The following is a 25,092-nucleotide window of genomic DNA, read 5'->3' as shown; positions in this document are numbered from 1 at the left end:
TCCTAGATGGTGTAATTTGCATGAGCATGTTATAATTAAAGGTTTCAATAACATGTCTCACTCAATTTTTGCAATGATGGTTGTTAGATCTTCTCTCGCTCTCTCACTTGCCATGGTTTCAGCATTGCAATGATCAACGCAAGCTACATACGCCTCCCAGGATCCAAATGTGAGGCAAAAGCAAGCAATGAAACACATAATGGGCATTGTTGATGCTACCCTCCTACTGACAAAAAGAGATGAGGCACACGCAATTGCCAACACAAGCATCTTTCATGATACAAACGGCTGGAAGTATGACCGCATCAATGCAGTGATCTCCAATGATGACATAGCGGTTGTGTGGGATTGGGGCGATGCTCACATCGATGGTGGCCCATCAAAAACTGTCACCACCTAGCTATGAGGGAGAATGCATATTACATTCATTGCATGGTCAAGTCTGATAAGCCTCATAGTGGAGCCATGCCTCCTCCATCTATATACCTTAAATATATCCAGGATACTTCAGCCATACCATGGAGGGGGGGTTTGTTAGCAAAGACCTTGTATGCAAAGTTCGTGCTCGACGTGGCTGTAGACTTTCCCTCCCAACCCAGGATACATAGCAAAAAGCCAACGCAACCAAGGACGATTGGTGCCCCTTCTTACCCCAACATTGCAACACCATTTGCTAATGTGAAATGCCCGACTTCAGGTGAGTGAAGTACATGACATTTTGTTCCATCTATGCTCATAGTTGCTATATCATACATAGTGTACTCAATAGCCATATTGTGCATTTGTGTAGTTTCTGTGACAAGCTTTGAATTATTTATGAACGTATGTGAAGTCATGGGAGAGGAAGGTATAGAGGGGAGTGACGATGCAGAGGTCCACAACCTATGCCACAAAGTGCATCGCAAGAAGATCTCACCTTTCCAAGCATCATAGTGCATGATGATATGCCTGAGTATCGACGAGTGATGAGTGAGAACGAATACCTACTTGTTGCTGAAGTTAATATCTTGAATGCAATGCTACAATAAGTCAGACATTGGCAAGACCTCAAAAATGCTTATGAGGAGCAATGCCTTATCTCTATTGCATATTCTCAACAAGCGCGAGATGCACAAGCTGCACTCCAACACATTGAAGATGGAGGCTATGTTTGTAACTTGGATCCTAATTTTGTAGGCTGGCTACGAGAAAACCCTCCACCCTTCCATTGCATATCGTCTTTGTGAATGATGGGCATTTATGTCCAATATGTCAAGATCAATTTGGTATGCTGACCAGATACTATGCCATCTCCGATCTTTTTGATGTCAAGTGGTTCCTTGTGATAGAATGCACAAACTTATAGCTACTCCAGTTTTGTTCACTAGAGGAGTTGCTACAAGGTTGTGACAACACCTTTATGTCCAAGGCTTGCAAATGAGGCATGACCACTCCACACTCTTCCCACCATCTCCATGCTAGCATATCCTTGGCTAATTCTTTGATTCTTGGATAGGCAAAAAGTCCTTCTCTGTTTTAAAAAGTTGAGAGTTCCTTAATAGTAGAAGCATACTCTATCCTATCCTCAAAGAAACATCCAAGAGATCATGCCATGCATTAGGGAAATTTTGGACTCAAAAAGGGCCTCATAAGGAGTGGATTAGAAAAATGGATTAAGAACTAATAAGGTCTATAAAGGGTCCCATCACCCCCATATGAGTCCAAAAAAATACACATCCCTAGGATTTGGTGGTCCCAAAAAGTGCACCTCCCTCTCCCACTTGGAGGATCCTTACCATGTGCAAGAAGTCCACCCTCTTCATACCCCAAGGTGGTCCCCGCTCCTAAAAAGTATCTCACGGGTACAACTCCCAAAAATGTGAAATTTTCTAAAAGTGCCAAAAATGACCTAAAACCCTTCCAAACCTTCCCTAAACCATGCATATGCACCCAAATCCCTTTACAACCCTTGAATCCTTCTTTTACTCACCATAGTCACTTTACAATGCCTTAATCCTTCTTCTTCTCACGTAATCACTTTCTAACCTTTGAATCCTTTTTCTTCTCACCATAATTATTTTTTGTTCCTTTTCTAACCCTCTCATGGCTCCATTGTAAGATTATCCTACAATGTGGTGCTTGGTAGTTGATAGTGTAACAACAAAGCTATTTTGTAATCTATTTTTTTAAATTACTTTCACATCTCTCATTGTTTCATTTTAATGTTACCAACAAGAAGTAGAAGTGTTCCCTAAGTTACAAGTGCATGTGAAAAAATGTGTTCTTGGTAGGTTGTGGTGGAGTAATCAATCAATCAAAGGGTGCAAACTACATGGTGCATGAGGGCTACGTCTAGGGATTATGAACTACCTTCTCCCTATAGCTTATTGGATAAAAATTATTCAAATCTTTTAAAATATGTGGAAGTAATCTCGATTGGATTTCAAGAAACTTGAGCATGGATGGATAGAACATTGAGGCAATCAAAGGTAGAGGGAAGAATCTTCTTCAACATGATAAAAGTGGTCATTCCTTAGCATTTAGCACTATACCCATCAACATTTATCTATCTTGTATGTGTTCTTTTCCTTTAAAGGACACCTATTATATTATAGTGTGTACTTTTGTAGACACTATATTTTTGCCCCCCAATGGAGGTTGCTTGTACTTACCCTTTCTATGGTAATTGATATTATTTCATTCTAAAATAAATAAATGTTATTATTCTCATGAAATAAAGTAAAATCATAATCTATGTTGTTTTATTATTGTTGTCTTATCCTTGCTGCTTGTTGAAGTTTACCCAAAACTCAATTTCAAAAAGGCCTCTTGGCCTCAATGTGCATGTGAGTGTGAAATTGGATCAAACAATGGAAGTTTGGCCCAAATGTGTGCTTGGCCGGACTTTGTTGTGTTTTATGACATTACTTCTTGCCCCTAATCAACCCCTTCTTGGTGATTATCAAGTTTCTCTATAATGAACACCAGTACACCCCATTAGCCACACATCTATACAAAAAATTAGTTGAGCCAAGAAGAACAAGTATTGTGTAAACAAAGACAGGCAACCACTTGAACTAGGCTTCAAAAAGATTGAGACCCAAATAGTGGTTCCCAACAAATAAAAGAGAAAAAAGATGATTTGGAAAAATATTAGACAATCTTGACCCCCCCCACACAAAAAAAAAAACACTATTAGGCATTTTTGATTTGTTGGGGACCAATATTTGGGGCATGGAGAGACATTCCCCCAAAAACATTTTGAAAAAAAATGGCCAGATGGCCCCATGTGTGAGCAGGCACGACTTTGGGCTAGACGGGAGCCCAAAGTCATGCATGCTCACACTTGGGGTCATCTGGCCATTTTTTTTCAAAATTTTTTTGGAGGAATTCTCTCCATGGCCCAAATACTGGTCCCCAATAGTATTTGGGGCATGGAGAGACATTCCCCCTTTCACTTTTGCATGCATATGCATATTATACTCCAAGATTGATCTATTACATAAATTCAATCATAATTTCTTATGTATTATGTCCTTCTCTAGTTATTGTTTTAGTGTTTACACTAAAACCAATAAGAACAAATGTCACTCTTAAACTTTTAGAGACAATTTGTCATTATAGATAATTGTTACCTTATACAAGAATCATCGATATTATACATATGTATGCCCCTAATAATCTCATTGTACCTTAATTCAATAGCATGGATATGCATGGACATGATCTATGCTTATAGTACAATTGATCTATAGGTGTTGCTTCTTTTAGATGCTCAAATACTTTTACTTTTGGATGCTAAACATTAGGATATGATATGGATATCATTCATTGGGTCTTGATGTGGATATGTTAACTTTGAACCTTAAAAAGCTTTGCACTTCTTTTAATAAAGAAAATTCAACATTTTTTTCCCACCCTTGTCCTGTCTTGTCTTCTTACTGAATCTTTGCATGCTTGATTTCCACATAATTTAAATTTAAAAATGATGCATTGTGTTTATTACATCCAAATTTTTGGTATATTTGAAGATCTTTAAAAAATGTTATATAATTGACAAAAATTATAAAATCAAAGTTTTTTAATACATATTCAATTATAATATCCCCTCTAACTTATATTATTCATGAGTCAATTTTATTAATTGAATCAAAAAATCAATCTAGCTCTAAATATAAGCAATACCTAAGAGTAGAACCTTCCCAAAATGTTACTTGGAGTATTCCATAAAGGCATGTATTACTTGGGGGTTCAAGTTGCCAAATCCCATTCTATGTAAATAATAAATACAAGTGATCACATGTAATTATGTTTGATTGTTCTCAAATGTGATGTAATGTCCAAGAAGTAAATATAATTTCCAAATAGCTACATAATATTTCATACACAAAATATAATACATATTAATTTGTCTCATCCATAAATGAGGTGGTGTATTTTGGCACCATTGGGATTTATTAAGTAAATAAAGACTCATATATCTAATTGAACCTACATAATTTTTAAAAGTAGTACATTTTCAAAGACCATATACCCATTGATTTAAAATCCCAAACACAACACGTACATATATACCTCATCCACAAGATCCCAAATACAACCTACTACCTAATAAAGGAATTCATTCTAAAGGAATCCATGCCCCATCACTTGTTTTCAAGACTTACATCTACACCTCATCGACAAGATCCCACAAACAACCTAGCTACTCTCATCCATGCACAACCTATTGTTCTTCATCACACTGATTCGTGTAGTAATTCAAAGTTCTCATGGCTAACTAAATACAATAATTAACCTAAATACTAGAAATCAGAATATCTAATCAAACAAAGCCTAAGAATCAAGTCAAATCTTTATTGTGTCCACTACATTATGATAATTTACAGGACAAAATATAGATATCCAATGTAGTATAAAAAATTTCTTAGTATATTCAATCAAATCATTTTTAGCCAATGTACATGAATGCTTCCATTCAATGAAAGATAGTATTACATCCATGTGCCTTTATAATAACTTCTTGATCTTTAACTTTTTGATCTATAAAAGAAAATAATAATCATTGTAAGTCATGCCCCATTGTGGTTGTGAATTCACTTCTCATAGATATTGTAGTAGCAGTGCTTGGTGCATTCCTAACTGATCAATTTTGATGCATCCTGACATTTGCAATAAGTAAATCGATAGTATTTCTTTAAAATTGACAAAATTAGTAATAGAAATCAGAATATCTAATCAAACAAAGCCTAAGAATCAAGTCAAATCTTTATTGTGTCCACTACATCATGATCCATAGGAATCCATTTGCTTTTTTGTCTCTCTCTCTCTCTCTCTCTCTCACACACACACACACACATGGAAATCCATCTCTCTCTCTCTCTCTCTCTTTCACACACACACACACACACACACACACAATGCATGGGAAACCATCTCACACACACACGCACACACGCACACACACACTCTCTCTCTCTCTCTCTCTCTCTCTCTCTCTCTCCACAACATAGTCCTCTTACCCTCGCTCCCATACAATCCCCTTTTGAGCAATCCCAAAATGAAGTACTCCTTCAAATTGTGTCTTACATATGGTCTGAGGGAAGAGTAGTGCTTTATAAATATGGAAAGAATGGGAGAAAGAAAAGAGGAAGAGATTGAGAGGATGAGGCTAAGAGCAAGAAGAGGTTGTGAGGATGTTGAGAGGAGGATAAGGATATTGAGAGGGGAAGGATGAGTGGAGGTTGAGAGGAGGAAGTTGCGAGGAGGTTGAGAGGAGGAGGTTGAGGGGAGGTTGAGAGGAGGAGGAGGCAGTTGAGAGGAAGCTGAGAGGAGAAGGAGGCTAGGAGGAAGGTCGGGGGTCAATGGGGATAGTTTGGGGGGGGTCTTGGGAGGTGTTTGGGGGGTTGGGGACACTTTTGGAAAATTTTGACTTTTTGGAGGGAAAAAAACTCGTGATTTTGGGGGCCCACAGAGTGAGGGAGGAGGGTAGGGGACCATGAAAAAGTCAAGGGGGGGAGTAAATTGTTGGAAAGCTGAAAGGAAAGCAAAGAGTGGACACAAACTCAGAATACTTGCATTACTTGGTTGTAGAATGAAGAAGAGTGAGGTCCTTAAGTAGGCACCTCATACATGCTCACTGACATCACTGATGACTTCAAAGCTCCACAATCATCTCCTCAATCTGCTCCTAGATTCTCTCAATCATCCTATGTGGCTTTTCCACCACCTAACTGTGCCTCTAGCACTCACACATAGAAACATAAGGTGTGCTTGAGGCATACACCTTGAGATATCCCAACAAACCCCCCCTCAAGGAAATGCCTCAGGCTATGTCAAGGATACATCTAGTCTCATAGTTTCTCATGCCATCTCATGGTGGTCAAGGATAAATCTATGGCTAGGTTCTCATGCTAGCAAGGGTTCCCTTGGGTGTAAGGTAAACAGAAAGGGATACAAAAAGACCTTCCAATGGCTATCTCCCCTGTATGTACATGCACACAATGTCTGCAGGAGGTACCATGGAACAAAACATACACATGGCCTACATCATAAGGTGACCAGAGGTGTTTACAAAACACAAAAACACAATAGTTTATTTTCATTCATTTTGGAGGACTATCCAGGCTGAGTACCTTGACATGAAAAGAGAGATCTGGAGCATACATAGAGATGTGTTTAAAATGCATAATCTTCAAAGGATGCCTCATCTTGTGGAGGCTCATTAACTGTAAGTAGATTTGCATTTTCTGTCTTTGCTTTGGCTCTGCAAAGCTTCTCCTTATGGTTCTTGCCACAGTGCTTGCATGGATTAATTTTGAAGCAGTCCTTTGAAAGGTGATTTGTCTTTCCACAGTGATTGCAAGGGGTATACTTGCCCTTCTGGACTTTTACAGCATAAGCAGTGTCATTGCTTTTCCTAAGCTCCATATGCCTTTCTTCTTCTTGGAGAGCAGAGATAATACCTTCAAGATTAGGATTAGGAAGATTTTTCAAAGTGCTAACAATGTGATCATAATCTTCAGGCATACTCTTAAGTAACACTGCCATAGCATCATCAAGAGTGATAGGAGAGTTGATAGAAGCTAATTGAGTCATAAGACTCCGCATATAGTTGACATGAGCTGCTAAAGTAGTACCACTTGCCATCTTTAATTCAAAGAAAGAGATTTTAAGTGATAGTTTAAAGATGTGAGAGCTTGCACCAAAAAATAATGTCTAGCTTCTACCAAGCTTCCGAAGGAGACTCTAAGTCAGAGATATGGTGTATATAATCATCACCTAGAGCAAGAGCAATTATACCATATGCTTTTTCTTCTCTAGCTGGATCCCTTGCCGGTCGTGTCGGTGTTGAGGATTCTCCAGCATTGGAGGATGTAGAAGAAGCGGTAGGAGTAGGTTTGACAAGTCCCCATAAGTTCTCCCTCATCAATGCAAATTTCACCTTCATTTGCCATGTATGGAAGCCCTTTCCATTGAACTTCTCAAGATTAAATATGGTAGCCATGAGAGGGTCTAACCTAGATATTGGGCAGTGTCTATCTCTCTTACAAGGCAAAAATAACTGAAAGACTTCCAAAATATGAGCACTTGATGTAGCAAAGAGTAGTGACCAGATTTCAAACAATGATGCTTCTTCTTACATGCTTCATAGAAGTGGGTGAAATAAACACTTTCCAATCAAAACCAGGTCTAGCAAGTCAAAACAAAACTGAAGCAATGCTTGTACTGAAGTTAGTGAAAACTTCAAAAGACCAGAAATGCTAGAGTAGCATTTTATGTAGCATCATCTTCCAAAGCTTGTCAAAACTGTCAAAACTAGAGAGCTGAACTTGGAGGGCTTATAGCTCACTCTTCAAAGCAAAAGAAAGGGGGCTTTCTGAGGCAAAAGAAAGCTGGTATACCACAGTAGATCCTCTGGGAAGAAGAGGCGCAAAAACGCGTCAGGTCGCCTTCTCTTCCTTCAACAAAGTCGACTGGTTTTTCTCTATTTTCTCCTTCAATATGCAGCCATTGCTACTAAAATTTCAGCACAAGGTAGCCCAAGGTATGGAGAAGCTTCCCCTGAAAGGAATTAGAGAAAGAAGGAGCAGGCGCAGAGAAAACGCAGTAAGAGAAATCGATGAAAATCGTACAATGGCGACCAGCAGAGGTGGAGATACTTCAATTCCTTGCAGCCAGAAATTTGCCCCAACAAGGTGGATCTCCAACTGGAAGGGCATGGGAAATGGCTGAGAACCGGAGGAGAACAAGCTTAAGCAAATTTTGGGAAGAAGAGGGAGAGATGGTGAAGAAGAAGAAGAGGAAGAAGATGATGATGTGGTAGAAATGGGCTCAAGGAGGATCAAATGGCTTTGATACCATGTTGGAAAGCTGAAAGGAAAGCAAAGAGTGGACACAAACTCAGAATACTTGCATTACTTGGTTGTAGAATGAAGAAGAGTGAGGTCCTTAAGTAGGCACCTCATACATGCTCACTGACATCACTGATGACTTCAAAGCTCCACAATCATCTCCTCAATCTGCTCCTAGATTCTCTCAATCATCCTATGTGGCTTTTCCACCACCTAACTGTGCTTGTGGGCACCTAACTGTGCCTCTAGCACACACATAGAAACATAAGGTGTGCCTGAGGCATACACCTTGAGATATCCCAACATAAATACCCCAAGAGGTGGTGGGGGAAAGAGGAGGCAAGTGGGAGCCTAGTGGGGACCAAGGGACATCTCTCCACCAATGAGAGGCCAATATGGAATCCTCCATTCTTTTAATACCCAAGCCTTCCCATTGGCTGGTTTACTAATCACAAATCTTAAGGGACTAATCCAAGAGGCCCTTTTTGAGTTCAAAATTCCCCTAATGACTGCATAATCTATACATCTGTCTCTGTTTGATATTCCCACCGTTGTGGATCTAATATATGGGAACATGCTCCGTTTAGCCATGTTGTATCCATCTTTGACTGGCCTTGCATATTCCTTCAAAACATCCCTCTTATTAGTCCACCAAGCCATATAAGCACTTGCCATGCTTAGCCCTTTCACATCCAACCTACAGATTGCAAACCAAATTGTCTGCATGGCTTCCACTGCATCAGATACCCTCTTCCGAAATGCCAAGTTATTAACCGACACCAGTAGCTAGCACTGCTTTCTTTTGTGACATCATGCTTTATATGCAAAAGTTGGTATTTCACACACGTTAGTGCAGTAGCTAGCACTGCTTTTGATGCACATGGTAGTTCTTTCTCTCACACCCTCTACTTTCAAATCCCAACCATATGACACAATTATTCAAAAGATTTAAAAGCATTTGTTCAAGCTACAAGTAGTCTTAAATATCTGGACTCAAATAAATATGTAAGGAACTAGCAATTGATTGACTAACAATACCCATGGTCTAAATCAATGTCAAATTCCATTAGAATAGTTCCACATAGTAAATGTTCAATCCTTTACATCTTCAGCTTGTGCATGGGCAACTCTACTCTCTGCATGGTTAATGCCCTGTAGGATGCCAGCAACAAATTCGACACTTGGTCCCACACATCTCTAAATTATTAGTTTTTCTTCATCTCAAATCAAATGTTTTCTTATTCTCAAGGATGATCTTATGAAGACTTGGTTGCAAAAGTTGCACATCCACTTTTGATGACCTAACATTGTAACAAAATCCTACCCTATCTTCTCTATCCACCATGATTGCCGCACATGTTAAAGAGAAAAACTATCTAAGTTCATTCATATGTTTTTAGCAAATTAAGACAATGTCGCTAACATGTCATAAAAAAACAATGTAAATTTACTAGACCTCAAGAGAGAGTCACCATCCAATCATCTTTTCCCCTCCCAACATAACTGGATGGTCATAGACATGGTAATTTGCCTATAGAAATAGGCATGGGATGGCAAGTTGCCTTTTACCATGTCCCACTCTTTCTCGAGTAAGCATCTATCTGCACTATGATCATTCGTAACATCATGCTCTGTATGCGAATGTCGGTATTTCACACACATTGGTGTAGTAGCCAGCAATACCTACATGTGCACTTATCAAGAATTTTTGTTTGAATCTACGAAGTGAAGGATGCTACCTAGGTTAGACATACCTAACATGAGTTTAGACATACATATCATACCTATATAAGATCAACTAATTGTTTTGATAAGATAGTATTACTATGTACACATAAAAGCATGGTATAGAATGCCAGAAATTGCATCTTACAAGTAAATTAGTATAGTCTGTAATGTTCTCTAGCATGTAATTTGTGGGTTGATACAAGCTGGGAATTGCAAGCTACACAAGCGGCTAGACTTTCAACGGGTTGTTATCAGCTATAGAATGCAAGACACACTCGATGAAAGGCAACACAGAAGTTTAAGAACCTCTTGAGTCCACCAAAACTGACAAAATTGAAAATGATGATCTCTATGAGCCAGTTTAGCACATGAGCATCGAAATGTAGAAGAGGACCATAAACTCAACACAGGTTGTTTCCTGCTTTAAGCTTGCTTAGATGCTATTGGCTACTCTGTTAGATATGCTCAATGCCCGACCCTCCTGGTAACCAACAATGGTCCAAGGTGCTCAAGTTGTAAGGGCCCCATATGAGGAGGGTGAGCCCCGGACACTGGATGGATCCTGACTTGCATGTTAGATGAGGTCTATCAATGAGATCATTGATGGTAGAAAAGTGATTGTATGGGAGCCCCTTATTCTTGCTAGGGCTTGGGGGCTAGCTAGCCCCCTTGGTAGGGGTTCGGGGGCAGGAGCCCTCGACGTGATGGTATAGAAAATATTCTTTGAATATTCCATGGACAACTAATCGGTTCCATCGACTAGGTTGACTAGTCAGCTCCACCGACTAGGTTAATGTCTGGTCGGTTCCACTGACTACGTTGATTTGACTACTGCCCTCATAGCTATAAAGAGATGACCTCCCTAGTCCATTGTATCAGATCAGTTCAAATCAGATGAGATCTTCTAGCTAGTAGCCATCTAAGCTCCACTGTGGGAGTGCATGGGTGGATAGAGCCATCATCTGTACTACATCAGTATTGAAGGAAAATTTTGTTCATATCTAGTTTGTTGTGTACTTTCTATTCTTTGTTTAGTTTTTGTTCCACAACGTCGTGTTATTTAACATGGTATCAGAGCCCAAGTGGCTCTAAGGATCAAAGAGTAGAGGAAAGGCGAGGGCTTCAATAGCATACGGAGTGATGGCAATATGAAGCGGCTCAACAGCTGCAACTGCACCAACAATCTAGGCGTTGAGGATTCACCCACCAACCTTCACTCATGGCAAGCTAGATGGTACAAACTACACTCTATGGAAGTTTAAAATTACTGCTATTCTAGATTCGTACAAGCTTCTAGAGACAGTACTAGGGACTGACCCAGAACCACAAGGAACCCCCAACCCAGCAAATCCAGGGAGTACAATACCTCCTAATGCCAACCTTCTACGAGCTTGGAAACATAGGAATGCAGATGCTCTATGTGCCCTGGTTACATAGCAGAATTGGTCTACTATCCAATAGAACAAAATGAAGCAGATATCTTCACCAAGGCACTCGGGAAGGATCAACTTCAGGTTGATCTTCAGAGACTCGGCATTGGGCCAAGAATGTAGTTCACCTACAGGTGGACATTGAGGGGGGGTGTCAGATATGCTCAATGCCCCAACCTCCTGGTAACCAACAGTGGTCCAAGGTGCTCAAGTTATAAGGCCCCCATATGAGGAGAAGCGATGTGTGAGCCCAGGACATTGGATGGATCCTAACTTGCATGTCAGATGAGGTCTATCAATGAGACCATTGATGGTAGAAAGGTGATTGTGTGGGAGCCCCTTATTCTTGCTAGGGCGAGCCCCTTATTCTTGCTAGGGCCTGGGGGCCAGTGACCCCCTTGGTGGAGGTCTGGTGGGGGTTTGAGGGCAGGAGCCCCCGAGGTAATGGTATAGGGAATATTTCCTAAATATTCCACGGACGACTAGTCAGTTCCACCAACTAGGTTGACTAGTCAGCTCCACCAACTAGGTTGGCTAGTCGGTTCCATCGACTACATTGTTCCCGACTATTGTGCTCATAGTTATAACGAGAAGACCTCCCCAGTCCATTGTATCAGATCAATTTAGATCAGATCAGATCTTCCAGCTAGTAGCTCTTCACTTAGTATCTGTCTAGATCACCATCTAAGCTCCACTGTGGGAGTGCACAGGTGGACGGAGCCATCATCCGTACTACATCAGTATTGAAGCAAAATTTTGTTCATCTCTAGTTTGTTGTGTACTCTCTATTCTTTGTTTATTCTCTGTTCCATTGCGTTGTGTAATTTAACATACTCATGCTACTGCCCTCTAAGTGTTACTTGTAGCAGTAGAATCTCTCCATAAAGCAACTCGTTTTTTGCTTCTGAAGGCCAAAATCAGCAAGCCACAAGCTGGAATCATGTGATAGTAGATCATTTTTGCTTCCTAGGAGATAATAGATGACCTCTTGCTCTTGAATCAAGCCACAAACTATTCGAAAAGGAGGGGTAGCCTGTTTTATACACACCAATCAAAAAGGCCGAATGCACTAACCATTTCTAGATCTCTGGGAGCACTAAATGCTTCACATATTTACTCAAATCACTCCACGTGGGAGACCATGGTTGGCATATGCAGACCACCCAGTGTCACATGGTTGAAAGATATTATGTATCCATATGTGAGTAGTTACAAGTTAGCATAAGTAGACTCTCCACTGGCACACAGATACTTACATTCAAAACCATCGATATTTTTTACTACTTTTTTGTAACATATATAGCTAATAGCTACTAAAAAAGTAATTTCTTTATAGGTTTGTAAACTGTACCAAAAACTGTAAGATTTCACTAAATTTTAAAAGCTACTGTCTACTACGAAAACCACTTTCTTTCCTATTTTCTTGTGAAAATAACTTCAAATATATTTTAAAAAACCATTATTTATGAAAATAATCCTTTCAAATCACAAACGATAAACCATAAACTAAGAGCTTTGCATTTATCCATTTTGAATCCTATTGTGGGTAGATATCAGTTGGCCTGAGTGAGCCCACCACCACTGATATTGGACACTTTTTAAAAGGATAATAAATCTCATAAATTAGTTTGGAAGCTTTCTTTATCCCTTGTTTCTTGTCCTTCTTTGTTTTTTTTGAGACTCCAAGCAGAGCTAGATTCTTGGGAATGCAAATAGTATGAGGTTGGCACATAGTTTTATAAGAAATTGTACCACACAGTTTGTTCACAGTATCACTCGGTATTTACAAAAACCCGTGCGGTAGTTGTAATAGACCGTACAATATATGTATCATCACACGGGTATAGATAAATACTGGGTGGTACACCTACCTTCGTACCACATGGTAAGTGGTCTTACTGTGCGGTAATGGGATGAAATTGTGGTCCTTGTAAAACATCATGGCGGGGCCCACAGGGGGCCAAAACAAGTTTAAGAAGTTTTAATTGTTTGTCAGTTTAAAACACCTATTTTAATTCTCCCCCAAATCCTTAGGGACACACCCTTCGAATGCAATCATTGCTATGGGGAAGTCATTTAGGCTTAGAGAGAAAGTTGAAGAGGGCTTGTTCAAGATTTTTCAACATACTTCTAGCTACATGGTGGAGCTTTCGATGTTGCACATGTCTATATGTATGCTCTATGCCACTTATAATCTATAATTTTCTTATTTATGTGTACATTATTATGTGTGTATTATGGAACAAATTTTAGATTTAGTTAGTTTGTATCTTTTAGGAGATCTATATAATTTTGGTTCCTATCATGGCTAATATCGAATTTCTTTGTGGGGTTTTGGATGTTAATTCTATTATCTTTCTATTGGGATAAGTGTGATCAAGGGCTTGCTCTATGGTGCATGTGTGCATCTAGGGGAGTCACATGTGTGTTTGTGTGTGTTGTAGAGGCACATCAAGTGCTATGATGTGTCTAGTGTGTGACCTAAGTGATGATGTAAGCCAAGGGCCCCCACATGGGAGGTTCCTTTGATTTAGGTCAGTCCCATTGATGTAGGGGCTGATTCCCACTGATGTAGGGGCTGATTGCCACTTATGTAAGTAAGGTGCTACCTTCTCCCCATTTTTGATAAGAGAGAGTCACCTCTCTCACAATCAATAGAGAACAACATTTTGGTTTCATCTTGTGCTCACACTCCTCTTCCAAGATGCATCTATTCTATCCCACACGATTCTACACTTTGAATACACCGTCTGTTGCATACATATGTTAGAGGATATGCTTGTGTGGTTTATAGGGGCATTGTGTGCTTGAGGTATTGGCATTTTTTATTATACAATAGCCTCACATGTGCCACACTTCTTTTGTAAAAGATTTAGGCTACGATTAAAGTGATATGAGTCATTTTTTGAATTGATAATAAGTTAGACTTCAAAAAAAGTAAAACCAATTCAACAAATTTAGAGAGGTGAGTTGTCCATTGAGTGAAGTAAAAGATGAAAGATCGTAAATGTGAGAGACACATGAGATGATAGATTTTGAATCGGTTTAAATCTATGAAATAAACTGATTGAATACAAGAATAATATAATTATTAGACTCCCTTATTTAGTCCATCCTAGTCCTTCTAAACGTAGATTCTTTGTTCATCACTCTTAATTTATCATCTCTCCACCCATCATGGATGTCCTTGGCATTGTGGGAGACCTGGAGTCTGGAATCGACAGTCTCAAAGAATGGATTACTGACCAAGGAGCAAGGAGAGATGGAAGAATTTTGTAGGGATCTCCACTGACATGGATGGAGAGAGAGAAATTCATGACCAAGGTGGCCTAATTTGGATTACAAAGGTTGCTAAGATAGAAAGGAATGACAAGGGAACTCCTATAACATTCACAGCTTTATGGCATGAACCAAAGCCATTGAAAAATCTCCCGAGAAGATATACAATAGAATAACTCTATGAGGGATGCTTGAAAAAGAAAGGTGAATGGGTTCCAAATAATGAGGGATTATTAGAGGTGGAAGTCAGTGTTGAGATTTCGAGCTCCACTCGTGATATGCCAGGGTGACTATTGTGCATTTATGTCACCGACTTGTTAGCTGTAGATGCGGTTGGTACACTGCCCATGAATAATAGTTGGATGACAGCTATCCTTATGTACTCTAGTTCGTGGCTCAGCTAGTATGTCACGTTAGTTAGCTGAGTTTGGTTTGAAACCCACATATAGGGTTCTTCTATTTCTTTGTACTAGAATTCTTTTTGGCTTTCACAACAAAGAAGAGGAGAATTGTTTTCAGCCTCCACCTTTGTGTGTATTCCCCGATTGTGTATGTGAGAAAGCCACAAGTGAGACTCCTTCCTTCTCTCCCACTATCTTCACATGGCATCAGAGCCTGGTTCGTGGTAAGGAGCTCAAGAAAGCAAACCAAGTTCGTGGTGTCCTGGTAAGAGGATCAGTGTTGCTTTCCTTTTTTGACTTTGGGAGCAAATCTCTGTAGGTAGCACAGCCAGAAAGTACAAGAGTGCATTGTCTCACATTGAGACACCCTTTGCGGTGTGGCGAGAGGGTAGTATATGCTATAGGAGAGGACAAAGCCCTTGGTGACTTTATTTTTTTGATTCGAGGCCATTTCGGGGCTTGTTTTGGAGGCAGAATTTCTCTGCAAGCACTGAGAAAAAGGCCCTGTTTTTGCTATGCGACCACTGCTCTGCAGGTTGGTGAAAAGTTGCCACAGAAATTGCATCATATGCCTGTGCTTAGAGATATTGGGAGTTATAGAATCATCCTTATTGCCTGTTCATCCAAAATCATCAGTAGGAAGTGACTGTGTGGTCAAATACCACTTTTGTCAGTTTTGCAGATTTGGCCTTGTGAGCCAGAAGCTATTTTTTTTTGTGGTGATAGAATATTTTGCAATGTTTTGTAATGGCATCTGATTCTCTTTCACAGATTGTCATTGAAAATCTTGACAAGAACAACTTCCAAGCATGGAAGTTTAGAATGACGAATTTCCTTATGGGAAAAGGCTATTGGGAGATCATTATAGGAAATGCAGAAGAACCAGTTCTTCCTAATATTCCCAATCAATAGGAAATGTAGGCATTTAAAGGATGGCATGAGGGAGCCAGAAAAGTTATGTACTGGATGTCTATCAGTATTTCAGATTCTATGATTGTGCATATTTAAGATGTAAGTATGCCAAAGAAGGCATGGGATACTTTGGCAAAAATGTACAGCACAAATACTCAAGCCAGGAAAATGCAGCTCAAGCAGGAGTTGCACAATGTGCAGAGAGAAAATATGAGCATCAATGACTACCACATGAAGGTGAAGAAAATTGCAGATGCACTTGCTTCCATTGGGTCGCCAATGGAAGATGACGATTTAGTTTCTGTGACCTTGAATGGTCTAGGAAAGGATTATGCATAGTTTCGGACATCCATTGCCGTCCGTGAAAAATTTCTTGATTTTGAGGAGTTGTTTGCTTTTCTAATTTCTGAAGAGCAAAGAAATGGTGGTTCATCTTCTTCAGGAGGAACTTCAAAAGAAACTGTCTTCTACTCAAATGCTAGAAGAGGTAGAGGTAGAGGTAGAGCAAGCTGATCTAGAGGTCATGGTGGAAATCAGAATATGTAGCAAACTCAAGAAAACCAGTCCTATGGAGAAGGACATGGTAACTCTAGAGGCAGGGGGAGCCAAAGAGGTCGTGGTGGATGGTAGAGAGGCCAAAATGCAAACAGCAATGTTGAATGCTACTACTATGGTAAAATGGGTCATATGGCTAAAGACTGCTATAAAAAGCAGAATGACATCATGAATGATAAATTGCAGCAAGGAAATTATGCATCTTCTAGTAGACAGGGTGATGACAGAAATGAGCATCTGTTCATGGTGCAGCACATGACCAATTCTGTGACAAGTGCAAAAGAAAGCAATGATGTGTAATTTGCTGACTCAGGTGCATTAAACCACATGACAGGTCATGCAGAATGGATGCAGGATGCAAGGAAAATGGAAAGACGAGGATTTGTGGAGACTGGTGATGATACTGCACATCCTATTGTGCAGATTGGTAAAATTCCTTTGTCTGTGTAGGATGGGAAAAAGAAATACTTGTATGATGTATTTCATGTCCCGAATATCACCAAGAACCTGGTTTCTGTTGGTCAAATGGTTGAGTAGGGCTTGTAGGTTAGATTTAATCCTCATGGATGCTTTGTTGAGGATATGAAAAATAATGGTCGCTTGATAGCAAAAGGAAAGAAGGACAGGATGTTTACATTGGATGTGGACATGCTTGAATTGAGTGCAGCAATGTTTGCACATGGGACCGATGTAGTTGCAGATATTGATATCTGGCATAAACACATTGGTCATGTTAATGTACAGCGACTTAAATCAATGCAAGCCCAAAATATTGTTGCAGGATTGCCTAACTTCATGGTTACAGAAATGCATAAGATATGTGAAGCCTGTCAATTTGGAAAACAGGCAAGGAAACCATTTCCTAGACATGTTCAAGAGAGTAAGAAGCCATTGGAATTAATCCACTCTAATGTGTGGACTACTAAAGCTGCATCTATTGGAGGCTGTTATTATTTTGTCACTTTTATTGATGACTACAGCAGAAAATTTTGGGGTATTTTATGAAAAAGAAAAGTGAAGTGTTTGGGCATTTCAAAGCTTTTAAAGCTATGTTTGAAAAAGAAACAGGCCTGTAAATAAAATGCCTAAGCTCAAATGGAGGGGGAGAGAACCTCTCAAATGAGTTTGCAAGTATCCTACAGGAGCATGGCATAAAGTAGCAATATTCATGCAGTCATACCCCATAGCAAAATGGACTTGCAAAAAGGAAAAACAGGCATTTTCGAGTTGTATCTCGGGCCATGCTAAATGAAAAAGACTACTAGATTATTGGGCTGAAGTAGTTGCTATATTAGTTTACATAATGAACAAGACTCCCACTGTAGCAATACATGGCATGATGCCAAAGGAGATGTATACTAGTAGGAAACTAGATATTTCTCATTTGAAAATTTTTGATTGCATTGAAAGGGAAGAGACACTCAAGAGAGAGAGAACATGAAGTGACCTTCATTACAAATAGAGTGAGAATCCACTTCAACACTACAAACACAAGGGAGAAGAAGAGGTTTCATACATACAAGAGGGAGCGAAAGCTCCAAGACTACTCATAGAGAGAGAGAATAAACTAGAGAGAGAAGGACTCAAGAGTCTACATAAGAGAATGTCTACAAGAGGGAGAGAAGGCTCATGGAAGAGGCTTGGGGAGACTAGAGCTACAGCAACATGGTGGAAGAGATTGATGAACAAGGGAGAGGAGGGCTCCTTTTATAGAGATTTTGTTACCCTCCTTCACCCATTTACAATTGCTGCCTGTAGATTCCTTTCCCCATCAATCACATAAGCACGTATGTCACCATCCATGTCCTTTTTGGCTACTCTTGCCATGTGTCCCATCAAAAGATGCTCAAGACTCTTAAAATATTGAGAAAGTCAAGAGTCTCCTCACATGGAGCCCATAGGGACCCTCTCTTTTCCACATGTCCACATCCTCCTTATTCCACATAGGAGTTCTAGAAGGATTCCTCTTGACTTCATACTCCTCCACATGCCTTCCACATGCTTGGCATGTGGCCTCTCTTATATTATTGGAACACCTAGACATGAGCCCACCTCTTTATATGACTCACTCTTCCTATTTTCTAAAAAACTCCATAATATCCCATACACAAATAACTCTCACCCCAAACCAAGGTATTTATAATTCATACCTATGGTATTTACAATGAGCCATTCCACTCATCCTCTCCATCCCATACAATATCATAGAAAATATAAATAAGTGAGAGCCGCTAGGCTATCACTTGATACTCAAACTCTTATCAAACACAGAGAAAAACAATATCAATGCCAAGTTAAAAATATCATTTTTTGGTGTCACATCTTTCCCCCCCCAGCAGATCCTCTCTACTACAGAGAGGGTCTGCTGGCCCTCAAGGTGGTCGAGCATAGAAGAATTTAAGGCGATACTCATTGGTGCATCTGGGTATCACCATGCCATCAACATCCTCAAGCTGATAGGTTCCATTCGTGACATTCATATACATCCTTATGGAGGGGTGGCCAAAAGTAACCAATCTCTGCTTCTGTTGTGGAGTTAACCCTCAAGGAAACATGCCTTCTTCCACATATTGCTGAACATCTTGTAGTTTTGGCCATCCAGTGTCTACCCAAGAAACCACCCCCCGGTCTGGCACTACAATGGCTTTAGCTAACTCGTCTGCCCTTTGATTTTCTTTTCTGTTTATATGAACAAACTTGTAAAAACTGAAGCGACTACATTGTGCCATAGCCTTTTGATTAAGCTCCTTCAAATGAGCACTTCTTGTCTAGTAATGCCCTTGCATTTGCTTTATAATAAGCTGAGAATCTCCTCTTACTTCCAATTCTTTAACTTGACTTTGAAGACAATCCTCCAAACCAAGAATCAAAGCATTATACTCAGCTGCATTGTTAGTTGTGATAGCTGGAAGCTCTTGTCCTCTTGCCCATACCTCTTGACCTTTAGGATTCATCAAGACTATCCCCCCGGCTCCTTGTTGGCATGGACTAAAAGCCCCATCAAAATACAAAACAAAAGCTATTGGTGGTGTATCCCTTTCATCTTTAATGTTCTCCTTACATTTCTTTTCTTCTCCTAGATCCTCCCGCCCTGTGAGCAAATCTGCCATAGTGGACCTAGTGGTATTTTCAGTGACAAAAGAGAAAGAGAACTCTTGAAGCTCTGACAACCATTTTGCAAATCTCCCCCCAGGATTAGGCTTGCGAACTAGATATGCTAATACAAACTGAGAGGTAAGGAAGAAAAATGGTCGAGGTAATAAATAGGAGCGAAACTTTCTGATGGAAAACACCAAAGAGAGAGCTTGCTGCTCCATTTCTTCATACCTTGTTTCCACATCTATAAGCTGTCGGCTGGCATAATAGATGGGTTTCATTCTACCTGCCTCTCCTTTTTGTAGCAATACAGCACCAACTGAATGCAAACATACACTTGGATTTACATAAAAGTCTTGAGACCAATCAGGGGGCTTCAATATTGGGCCCTTACTCATGGCCTCCTTAAGTTGCTGGAAAGACTCTTGTTGCTCCATACCCCATTGGAAAGAAACTCCTTCTCTTGTCAACAAGTTCATGGGATGCACTATCTCTGTGAAATCATCACAAAAGCGTTGATAATACTTGCTCTTTCCTAGAATTTTGCGAACATCAGTGACACTCTCAGGACTTGGCAATGCCATGATTGCTTGAACCTTGTCAGGATCCATTTGCAGGCCTTCTTGAGACACAATATGCCCCAAAAAGATTACTTTTGTTTGAGCCAAATGACACTTGCTTGAGCCGGTCTGCGCCAAAGAGAAGAGCGATACATTGTTAAAAGAAGATCTTGCAGCTCAACATGACATGAACTGATATACATCGAGGAGTTTGAAGGGGCTGATTAGGTCGGGTGGGTAGATTCCGAGGAAACATTGCACCTCCTTCATAGACACCTTCATACTTAGCTCAAAACACTCTACAAACTATCATTAGACACAGAGGCCTATAAATTTTAGTAAAGACATGATATCAGAGATTCAAGTATAGAAACAGATGTGTCTTGAGATGGGCTTCGTGCTGATATAAGCTTTATTGAAAACAGACAGACGGTTGAAGAGATATGGACAGTTTACTGGAAGGGGGTAAAAACTGTCATGAAAACAGACTATCAAACACAGAGACTCATAACATTTTGCAACAGTATCTGATTCAAGATCTAAGCATATAGAGACATGCGCCTTAAAGAGAGCTTCGCGCTGATATATGTTTCGTAAGAAATAGAGAAGTGGCCAAAACGTTATGGACAGTTTACTAGACAGGGGTAAAAACTATCATGAAAACAGACGGTCAAACACAAAAACTCATAAATTTTTGCAACAATATCTGATTAAAAAAATGATGCGTCTTGAAGAGAGCTTCGCGCTGATATAAATTTCATTACAATCGGACTACGGAGCAGAAAGTTATGAGCAAAACACTAATAGGGGGTCAAACTGTCATGAAAACTACCAGGCTAATTTCGCCTAAGCAGGATGCTCCCTCAAGACTCCACCTTCATTGACGATCCACCGCTCATAGATTTTTTCTAGAAGAGGGGAAGAAATTTGCATAGTATCTCAGAAAACAGAAGGACCATGTGTGCACAGTGAGCAGCCGGATAGAAAGAACTTTTAAGGCTTTGAAAGAAAGAAAAGGGAAGAGACACTCAAGAGAGAGAGAACATGAAGTGACCTTCATTACAAATAGAGTGAGAATCCACTTCAACACTATAAACACAAGGGAGAAGAAGAGGTTTCATACATACAAGAGGGAGCGAAAGCTCCAAGACTACTCATAGAGAGAGAATAAACTAGAGAGAGAAGGACTCAAGAGTCTACATAAGAGAATGTCTACAAGAGGGAGAGAAGGCTCATGGAAGAGGCTTGGGGAGACTAGAGCTATAGCAACATGAGGCCTAATGGTGGAAGAGATTGATGAACAAGGGAGAGGAGGGATCCTTTTATAGAGATTTTGTTACCCTCCTTCACCCATTTACAATTGCTGCCTGTAGATTCCTTTCCCCATCAATCACATAAGCACGTATGTCACCATCCATGTCCTTTTTGGCTACTCTTGCCATGTGTCCCATTAAAAGATGCTCAAGACTCTTAAAATATTGAGAAAGTCAAGAGTCTCCTCACATGGAGCCCATAGGGACCCTCTCTTTTCCACATGTCCACATCCTCCTTATTCCACATAGGAGTTCTAGAAGGATTCCTCTTGACTTCATACTCCTCCACATGCCTTCCACATGCTTGGCATGTGGCCTCTCTTATATTATTGGAACACCTGGACATGAGCCCACCTCTTTATATGACTCACTCTTCCTATTTTCTAAAAAACTCCATAATATCCCATACACAAATAACTCTCACCCCATACCAAGGTATTTATAATTCATACCTATGGTATTTACAATGAGCCATTCCACTCATCCTCTCCATCCCATACAATATCATAGAAAATAGAAATAAGTGAGAGCCGCTAGGCTATCACTTGATACTCAAACTCTTATCAAACACAGAGAAAAACAATATCAATGCCAAGTTAAAAATATCAATTTTTGGCGTCACATCTGTCCCCCCCCAGCAGATCCTCTCTACTACAGAGAGGGTCTGCTGGCGCTCAAGGTGGTCGAGCATAGAAGAATTTAAGGCGATACTCATTGGCGCATCTGGGTATCACCATGCCATCAACATCCTCAAGCTGATAGGTTCCATTCGTGACATTCATATACATCCTTATGGAGGGGTGGCCAAAAGTAACCAATCTCTGCTTCTGTTGTGGAGTTAACCCTCAAGGAAACATGCCTTCTTCCACATATTGCTAAACATCTTGTAGTTTTGGCCATCCAGTGTCTACCCAAGAAACCACCCCCCGGTCTGGCACTACAATGGCTTTAGCTAACTCGTCTGCCCTTTGATTTTCTTTTCTGTTTATATGAACAAACTTGTAAAAACTGAAGCGACTACATTGTGCCATAGCCTTTTGATTAAGCTCCTTCAAATGAGGACTTCTTGTCTGGTAATGCCCTTGCATTTGCTTTATAATAAGCTGAGAATCTCCTCTTACTTCCAATTCTTTAACTTGACTTTGAAGACAACCCTCCAAACCAAGAATCAAAGCATTATACTTAGCTGCATTGTTAGTTGTGATACCTGGAAGCTCTTGTCCTCTTGCCCATACCTCTTGACCTTCAGGATTCATCAAGACTATCCCCCCGGCTCCTTGTTGGCATGGACTAAAAGCCCCATCAAAATACAAAACAAAAGCTGTTGGGGTGGTGTATCCCTTTCATCTTTAATGTTCTCCTTACATTTCTTTTCTTCTCCTAGATTCTCCCGCCCTGTGAGCAAATCTGCCATAGTGGACCTAGTGGTATTTTCAGTGACAAAAGAGAAAGAGAACTCTTGAAGCTCTGACAACCATTTTGCAAATCTCTCCCCAGGATTAGGCTTGTGAACTAGATATGCTAATACAGACTGAGAGGTAAGGAAGAAAAATGGTCGAGGTAATAAATAGGAGCGAAACTTTCTGATGGAAAACACCAAAGAGAGAGCTTGCTGCTCCATTTCTTCATACCTTGTTTCCACATCTGTAAGCTGTCGGCTGGCATAATAGATGGGTTGCATTCTACCTGCCTCTCCTTTTTGTAGCAATACAGCACCAACTGAATGCAAACATACACTTGGATTTACATAAAAGTCTTGAGACCAATCAGGGGGCTTCAATATTGGGCCCTTACTCATGGCCTCCTTAAGTTGCTGGAAAGACTCTTGTTGCTCCATACCCCATTGGAAAGAAACTCCTTTTCTTGTCAACAAGTTCATGGGATGCACTATCTCTGTGAAATCATCACAAAAGCGTTGATAATACTTGCTCTTTCCTAGAATTCTGCGAACATCAGTGACACTCTCAGGACTTGGCAATGCCATGATTGCTTGAACCTTGTCAGGATCCATTTGCAGGCCTTCTTGAGACACAATATGCCCCAACAAGATTACTTTTGTTTGAGCCAAATGACACTTGCTTGAGCCGGCGGTCTGCGCCAAAGAGAAGAGCGATACATTGTTGAAAGAAGATCTTGCAACTCAACATGACATGAACTGATATACATCGAGGAGTTTGAAGGGGCTGATTAGGTCGGGTGGGTAGATTCCGAGGAAACATTGCACCTCCTTCATAGACACCTTCATACTTAGCTCAAAACACTCTACAAACTATCATTAGACACAGAGGCCTATAACTTTTAGTAAAGACATGATATCAGAGATTCAAGTATACAAACAAATGCGCCTTGAGATGGGCTTCGCGCTGATATAAGTTTTATTGAAAACAGACGAACGGTTGAAGAGATATGGACAGTTTACTGGAAGGGGGTAAAAACTGTCATGAAAACAGACTATCAAACACAGAGACTCAGAACATTTTGCAGCAGTATCTGATTCAAGATCTAAGCATATAGAGACATGCGTCTTAAAGAGAGCTTCGTGTTGATATATGTTTCGTAAGAAACAAAGAAGTGGCCAAAAAGTTATGGACAGTTCACTAGACAGGGGTAAAAACTATCATGAAAACAGACTGTCAAACACAGAGACTCATAACTTTTTGCAACAATATCTGATTCAAGATCTGATTACACAAAAACATGCGCCTTGAAGAGGGTTTCGTGCTGATATAATTTTCATTATAATTGGACTATCGAGCAGAAAGTTATGAACAAAACACTAATAGGGGGTCAAACTGTCATGAAAACTACCCTCCACCCAGGCTAATTTCGCCTGAGCAGGATGCTCCCTCAAGACTCCACCTTCATCAACGATCCACCCCTCATATATTTTGCCTAGAAGAGGAAAGAAGTTTGCATGGTGGCTCGGAAAACAGAAGGACCATATGTGCACAGTGAGCAGCCAAATAGAAAGAACTTTTAAGGCTTTGAAAGAAAGAAAAGGGAAGAGACACTCAAGAGAGAGAGAACCTAAAGTGACCTTCATTACAAATAGAGTGAGAATCCACTTCAACACTACAAAAACAAGGGAGAAGAAGAGGTTTCATACATACAAGAGGGAGCGGAAGCTCCAAGACTACTCATAGAGAGAGAATAAACTAGAGAGAGAAGGACTCAAGAGTCTACATAAGAGAATATCTACAAGAGGGAGAGAAGGCTCATGGAAGAGGCTTGGGGAGACTAGAGCTACAGCCACATGAGGCCTAATGGTGGAAGAGATTGATGAACAAGGGAGAGAAGGGCTCCTTTTATAGAGATTTTGTTACCCTCCTTCACCCATTTACAATTGCTGCTTGTAGATTCCTTTCCCCATCAATCACATAAGCACGTATGTCACCATCCATGTCCTTTTTGGCTACTCTTGCCATGTGTCCCATCAAAAGATGCTCAAGACTCTTAAAATATTGAGAAAGTCAAGAGTCTCCTCA

The sequence above is a fragment of the Dipteris shenzhenensis genome, chromosome 25 (genome assembly GCF_047967505.1).
Source record: "Dipteris shenzhenensis isolate YYH24624 ecotype China chromosome 25, Dip_SZ_1.0, whole genome shotgun sequence".
NCBI classification, from domain to species: domain Eukaryota; kingdom Viridiplantae; phylum Streptophyta; class Polypodiopsida; order Gleicheniales; family Dipteridaceae; genus Dipteris; species Dipteris shenzhenensis.
This window is presented reverse-complemented; position numbering follows the sequence as displayed.